Below are 7,031 nucleotides of genomic sequence, written 5' to 3'. Positions count from 1 at the left end.
TCAAGATCAATTTATATATTTATTTTAACCAATTAATTGGCAAGTGCAAAAGGTAAACAAACATTAGGGTTCTAAAGTATCAAGATCGGTTTTCGATACTCTGATTCTGAGAAAATTTTATATTTTTGTATGTTTCCACTTTGCCAAAAACCTTCCATTGAGCTGCGTTTAGAATAAACGTACTTCTTCTTGAGCTCCACAATTAATAAGCAATAAGCATCACCACCACTACACTAATCCTTTTCTCTGGTGTTTCAATAAAGAAATAATAAGAATTTTTCTCAAGTAAAGGAAGCTAAATAAGCATCAATTGGTAAATTATTAGTAAAATAATTAATTTAACAACATTTTCCGATTTTGTTGGACTCAATAGTGAACACCATTTCGGTCATTCCATTTTATTCTGATATCTTAATTCCATCGTTCGTTGATTCAAATTATTTGTATTCGATCACATTTCACCTGGTTATTACAATTTTTGGCTCTGTGAAGACCCTAGTATTCCAATCGGTGGTGATCAAAACAGCCACAAACTACTCACACCACCGTCCGTTAAGGAATCAAAGCGACCTTTAACCTCACCTAGAGCAGTTTTGGGGAAACTCAAGGTCAAGAGTACCAGCACAACCGTCCGCAAGACTGTGAGTCCGATTCCAACAAAAGATATTACCCCAAAAATTACCCGTTCGACTACGCAAAAAATGCAGAAGTCAAGCGAAATGGCACTGAACGACATCGTTTCTATAACTGACCGACTAGACCAGTTTGAAGTGAAGATCAATGATGAAGCGGACAGTGTCGCTCCAAGTCCGACGAGATCAGATTAAGACTTTATGGGAAAAGGTAGAACGCGAGTACGAGGTATGTTCCAAAGCTCTCAACCAAGGCGCTTGCAGCATCAGTGACCTGGTGGTGCAAGCTAAATATGATTACTCGTACTCCGTTTACGACCGATGTGCGGCTCAACTAAGTGAAAAAATAGAAAGAGAGACGGCTTTAAATAGACAAGCTGAGAAACCACTCTCCAACTTCTCCATGTCCAGGGGTTGATGTCTCCCGCCATGCGACACTGAAGTTTTCAGTGGGGATTACCTACGCTGGCCTACTTTCCGAGACTTGTTTACAGCAGTTTATATTAACAATCCAAGATTGACGCCGGTGGAAAAATTGTTCCATCTAAATTCCAAAACCAGCGGCGAGACTAGGGCAATTGTCTCCAAGTCCCTGCTCACGAATGACGGCTTTCAGTCAGCGTGGGCGAGCCTGACGGAGAGATTTGAGAATAAGTGACTTTTAGTCAATAGTCAATTAAAAATTCTTTTCAATCTCCGCTCAACAACACAAGAGTCTGGAGGCGCTGAGAGCTTTAGGGCACAATCCAGGGATGTTTAACGGCTCTCGACTTGTCCGGGGTGAGCACCGAAAATTGGGATTGTCTGCTTATTTTCTTGTGGTCCTCTAAATTGCCTAAGTTCACGCTGTCGTTATGGGAACAATCGCTCCACGATAAGGCAGAGATACCTCAGTGGTCCGAGATGAATTCATTTCTGATCGACCGATATCGCACCTTGGAGGCGATAGAGGATGTAGGACCTACCGCACATACGCCACCCCAGTCTAAACCCAGAAGAAAAAAGTCCAACCACCTGAGAACCTTCGAAGCAACAGTGACTACAAAGTCACAACACTGCAAATTGTGTCAGAAGGAAAACCATCCCATGCGTCTATGCCCACGTTTTCTACAAATGTACATACCCGAGAGAGTTTCCGTCATTAAGCAACAAAAGTTGTGCTTAAACTGCTTCGCCAGACAGCACCAGTTGAAAGACTGCACCAGCGCACATAGTTGTTTCAAGTGCAAGGGACGTCACAACACGCTACTCCACCGTGACAGACCCCAGGTGCCCTGCTTCCACAACACCAATAGTTTTGAACCCTCCTTCGTCTATACAGTCCACTTCTACTTTGACCCAAGCTACCGTTCAAAACTACTTTTCCGCAAACTCACATGTTGTTCTCCTCGGCGCGGCTGTCATCCAAGTGTGTCATTTGGGCACAAAGTATACAGCTCGGGCATTAATCGACTATGGGTCTGAAGCGACCTTTATTGCAGAGCGATTGTTCAAAAGGGTTAAACTTCCTTATCAACCCGTCGACGCACAGGTCTCCGGTTTCAAACAAGCTATTTCGGCTTAACCTGAAAAACTTAGCTATTTTAATATTGGCTCTCCGCCCAGGGCTTATATTGAAACGTCGGCTTATGTTCTTTCAAAGCTAGCAGGCAATTTGCCCTCCTACACCATCCCCCAAACCGCTTTGGAAGAACTTCCAAAATAACACTTGGCCGATCCTTCTTTCTATAGGAGCTCACAGATAGACGTGCTTCTCGGCGCCGATATCCTCCCATCCATATTTGTAGGTGGCTCCTATCCCAACATATGTGGCACTCTCCTTGGTCAAGAAACGACGAAACAGGCCCCGTTTCTAAGACCAGTGCCAAATCGATCGCATCCTTTTCGACTCAAGTCTCACTGAATCCAAATGCGAGCTTGGATAAACTGCTCACAAAATTTTGGGAGGTGGAGGATATTCCAGTAAAGCTGGAAAAGGAATCTGACCTATTTTGTGAGCGCAATTTCCAAAAGAACACTAAAAGAGATAAAAACGGCAGATACTTGGATTCATTCAAGAATTCCGATTACATCCAGTTAGGCCATTCAAGGTCCATCGCACTAGCTGGCAAAAAATGCCCCCCTTAAGGAGCAGTACGATGCGGTGATCCAGGAATATCTGGACTTAGGTCACATGCGACAAGTCCTTCAAAGCAATTGTTTGGATAACTTTTTTCTACCACACCATGCTGTTCACAAGCCTGACAGCACCAGTCTGAACGATGTGCTAGATGCAGGGCCCGTTCTGCAATCCGACTTAACCATTCAAATTCTAAGATGGCGCTTCTTCCGATATGTCTTCAATGCCGATATCACGAAAATGTATCGGCAGATACTTGTGCATCCCAAACGCACACCCTATCAGAGAATTCTGTTCCGAACAAAGGACAACGAGCTTCGTGACTTCGAACTCAGCACAGTCACGTTTGGAGTTAACTGTGCGCCCTTTTGGCAATCTGGGTACTACATCCGTTATCTGATGACGTTCGTTCGCTCTATCCCTTAGCAAGTCACATTATCGCAAACAATATGTATGTCGACGATGTACTAGCGGGAGCCCATTCCAAATCAACGGCAGATCAAGCAATTGCAGAACTCCGCAAAGCCCTTGAATCTGCCGGGTTCCCCTTGCGAAAATGGACATCCAATGAGAAGGACTTGCTAAAAGCGATTCCCAAGGACCACTTGCTTCGCTCCGACTTCTTAGAGATCGAAGAAGCCTGTTCGGCAAAGACTCTCGGAATCAGATGGAAAGCTGACACCGATGAGTTCTTTTTCGCTCCATCCGAGCTAACAACCAAACAGTCCGTCTCCAAACGTCAAGTCCTTTCACAGATTGCCAAACTGTTCGATCCAGCAGGTTGGCTGGGTCCAGTCAGGCAAAATTATTCATGCGGGAGATCTGGCTCCAAGAACTGGACTGGGACGATCCGCTACCTGAGAGTCTTCTCAGTAAGTGGAATTTATTTCTGCAAGAGTATCCGGGCCTCAGTGGGATTCGCATCCCTAGATGGGTCGAATTCCGCCCACAGGGGACTATTCAATACCACGGGTTTTGTGGCGCTTCGCAGCGTGCATATGGGGCCGCCATTTACGTGCGCACTGAGATATAAGATCGCATCTCAGTACATCTCCTAACAGCGAAAACGAGTGTCGCCCAGGTCAAGACGGTATCCTTGCCACGACTAGAGCTGTGCGGAGCCGCACTTCTGTCCGAGCTAACAGCTGCACTCAGTCCCCAGTTACCTTCCGCTGGCGGCGACTGGCTCTATTGGACAGATTCCATAATTGTGCTAGCTTGGCTTCATAAGCCACCATGCGCCTGGACTACCTTTGTAGCAAACAGAAATGAGCTGTGGTGGCACGGGCCAGAATGGTTACACCTACCTCAGAACCTATAGCCCATTCCTTCAGATCCCCTCCCAGATACGACAATAGAGCAACGTACGAGTGAAGTAAACCTCGCAAACACGGCTCCCTCATTTTCTTTCCTCGAGCGCTTCTCCAATTTCGATCGAGCCCTGCCAGTGTTAGCATACATCTATCGTTTCTTCAAGCGTTGCAAACGATTGTCGCTCCCGTCAACTATTGCAATTCACAGCAACGAGATTTCTTATGCACAAGAAAGACTCATTCTCCTGACCCAGAGACAAGCATACTCGTCAGAGTACACTTGCTAGAGCACGAAAAAACAGCTCACTTCCAGCAAACTCCTTAATTTGAACCCCTTTCTAGATGGTAAGGGAATTATTCGAGCATGTGATCGTGTAAGAGCGACATGTGCCGCGTCTCGCGTCTCTTGACCGCTTTCACCCATCTAATATCCTTGCATGGAGGCAACTTGCTCATGATGCGTTTAATAAGATCACAGAAAAATTCCTAGCGGCATTTGCGAGATTTGTGGCACGACGAGGGTGCCCAAGTCATATGCATTCCGACAGCGGCAAAACCTTCGTCGGAGCGGCCAAAGTCCTCTCGCGCGATTTTGTAGACTAAACTCCAGGCCACTTACAGTCTCCAGAAACTGTCCTAGCACTTCAACTCTCCTAGTGCACCGCATATGGGTGGCCTGTGGTAGGCAGGTTAAAGAGTTTCAAAAATCGACCTCCAAATACACCTTCGAAGAGCTTTCCACGCTCCTATCCAAAGTTGAAGCATGCCTGAATTCAAGACCGATATCTCCAATGTTGGAAGATCCTACTGATCTCTTAGCTCTGACTCCCGGTCATTTTTTAGTCGGCGGTCCTCTACTTTCCGCCACAGAGCCAGAAATCAAGGAAAACGCCGGGACCATCATCAACCGCTGGCAGCGCTTGAAGGCTTTGCAACAACAGTTCTGTGTCCGTTGGAAACATGAGTATCTTTTAGAGTTACACAAAAGAAAAAAATGGCAAACTCCAATGCGAGACTTACAACGGGACAATCTAGTCATTATTATAGAAGATAATCTTCCCGTTAATGACTGGCGTCTAGGTCGAATCCAAACGACCTATCCTGGCAACGACCAAAGAGTCCGAGTGGTCGACGTGTTAACAGCCCGAGGTATCTCCAAAAGACCTATCTCTAAGCTGATCCTGCTCCCGATAGAATCTAGTCTCCATTCTCCATCCAGTAGAATCTCCAGTAAAGACTAGAATCCTAGATCCATAGGTCTGCGGACCATCCGTATAAGGCCGCATAAGTAATGTCTATTATGTTTTTTTTTCAATTTTCTTCACGTAACAGCACAATATCTCCACGCCAACAACAAGGCCGATCCAAGAGCCGACCGGCAACTGAATCGTTCCGATGCCGAGTATGCCGAAGAGTCCACGTGCTGCGAAAGTGCCCTTTTAGTCCCGTGCTGTCCGGTAAGTCTTATCGACGCATCCTTGGCAAAGGCCTCCGGGCTATCCGTCACCCGCGTCGGTAAAGACATTTGGATTTTGCACAAATTCAATATACCCTTATACCCATTTTTAATGGGTTCAGGGTATAAAAAGAAGTCAAACCTAGTCAGTTGAGCGGCACCAGGTTTGAAAAATATTTTTTCTTCTCTCTTTGTTCCAATGGCATTTTTTCCTTCTTTCTGTTTTGCTTTGAACATTAATTTGTTTACTCATATTATATATGACAAAAAATGGAACGGGTTCTATGCAACGGTAAATCAGAATTTTGCTTTCATTGTGAAATTCGCTAAATGTGTGGTCTATTTTTGGCTCATCTGATTAGGTTTGACAACTTTGACTTCACTTTTTGATTGACTGCGTGATTGAAAACATCTAATTTCTTTGGTCTACTTAAATTTAAAGTAATTGCTACCATTTTTTTTAAATATGGGTGGGGGAAAATCTTTAACCGATTTTGAAAAAGGTCAAATTAAAGGCTATATTGAATCTGGCCTAAAACCTAATGAAAAAGCAAAGAAGATTGGTCGAAGTCAAAACGTGGTAAGCAATATTCTTCGTAATGAAGCCGATTACGGGAAAAAAATGAAAGGAGGAAAAAACTCTCCTACAACGGCATCAGAGAGGCGACTAATCCTTCGAGCTGCTTCGAATTCCCACCTCTCTGCCAGTAAAATCATGGATGAATGCGGCGTAAATGCTAGTTTGGCAACGGTAAAACGAGTTATTCGGAGTGCTAAACACTTAAAGAGATTAAAGATTAAAAAAAACGTCCTCTCAATGATGCACGGAAGGAAGAAAGGATGAATGCGGTGTAAATGCTAGTTTGGCATCGGTAAAACGAGTTATTCGGAGTGCTAAACACTTAAAGAGATTATAAATAAAAAAAACCTTCTCTCAATGATGCACGGAAGGAAGCGTTACTTCGATTTGCGCGGGATCACATGACATAGAAGAAGGAGTGGAAGGCTGTGGTCTTCTCCGACGTAAGAAAGTTCAATCCTGACGGACCGGATGGCTTCAACTATTATTTTCACGATATGCGAAAAGAGGAATGCTTTTTGAGTCGTTATCACTCCTGTACAGGAGGCGTAATGGTTTGGGGAGCCATTACGTTTTATGGAACTTGCGAGCTGCAGTTTGTTTCCTCAATGATGAATGCTAATGTCTACAAGACTGTGCTCCAAAAGGCTTTTCCCCAGTTTTCCGAAATTTTTGGACCTATTCAATGGACAAACAAGACAACGCCCCCATCCATACAGTCCGAGTTACAAAACAGTGGATTAAGGACCACAATGTCAACTTGCTCAAGTGGCCGCCATATTCCCCAGACATAATATTATCGAGAACATTTGGGGACTTTTATCCAGGAGAGTGTATGAAGGGGGAAGACAATTTCAGGACTCGGCGACCCTGGTTGAAGCGATTAAAAAAGCCTGGTCAACTATTTCACTGAGTGAAATTGAACAAGTAA

The 7,031-nt window shown here is 44.6% G+C and overlaps 1 long non-coding RNA gene across 2 annotated transcripts; it reads right to left on the bottom strand.

Moving 5' to 3' along the window:
* Nucleotides 1–1,895: 1,895 nt before the first annotated feature.
* On the bottom strand, nt 1,896–5,871 carry LOC116650032 (uncharacterized). Of its 2 annotated transcripts, none has more exons than XR_004303020.2 (3): nt 5,085–5,871; nt 4,059–5,007; nt 1,896–4,002 (listed from the first exon to the last, which is right to left on the bottom strand). It is a non-coding gene; the product is annotated as an uncharacterized lncRNA (long non-coding RNA). The 2 variants fall into 2 exon arrangements; XR_004303021.2 differs by having other exon boundaries at nt 1,896–3,998.
* Nucleotides 5,872–7,031: the final 1,160 nt, after the last annotated feature.

Source organism: Drosophila virilis, chromosome 2 (assembly GCF_030788295.1).
Source record: "Drosophila virilis strain 15010-1051.87 chromosome 2, Dvir_AGI_RSII-ME, whole genome shotgun sequence".
Lineage (NCBI taxonomy): Eukaryota > Metazoa > Arthropoda > Insecta > Diptera > Drosophilidae > Drosophila > Drosophila virilis.
Note: the sequence above shows the minus strand (reverse complement) of the source record. Positions and strands in the feature narration are given on the sequence as shown.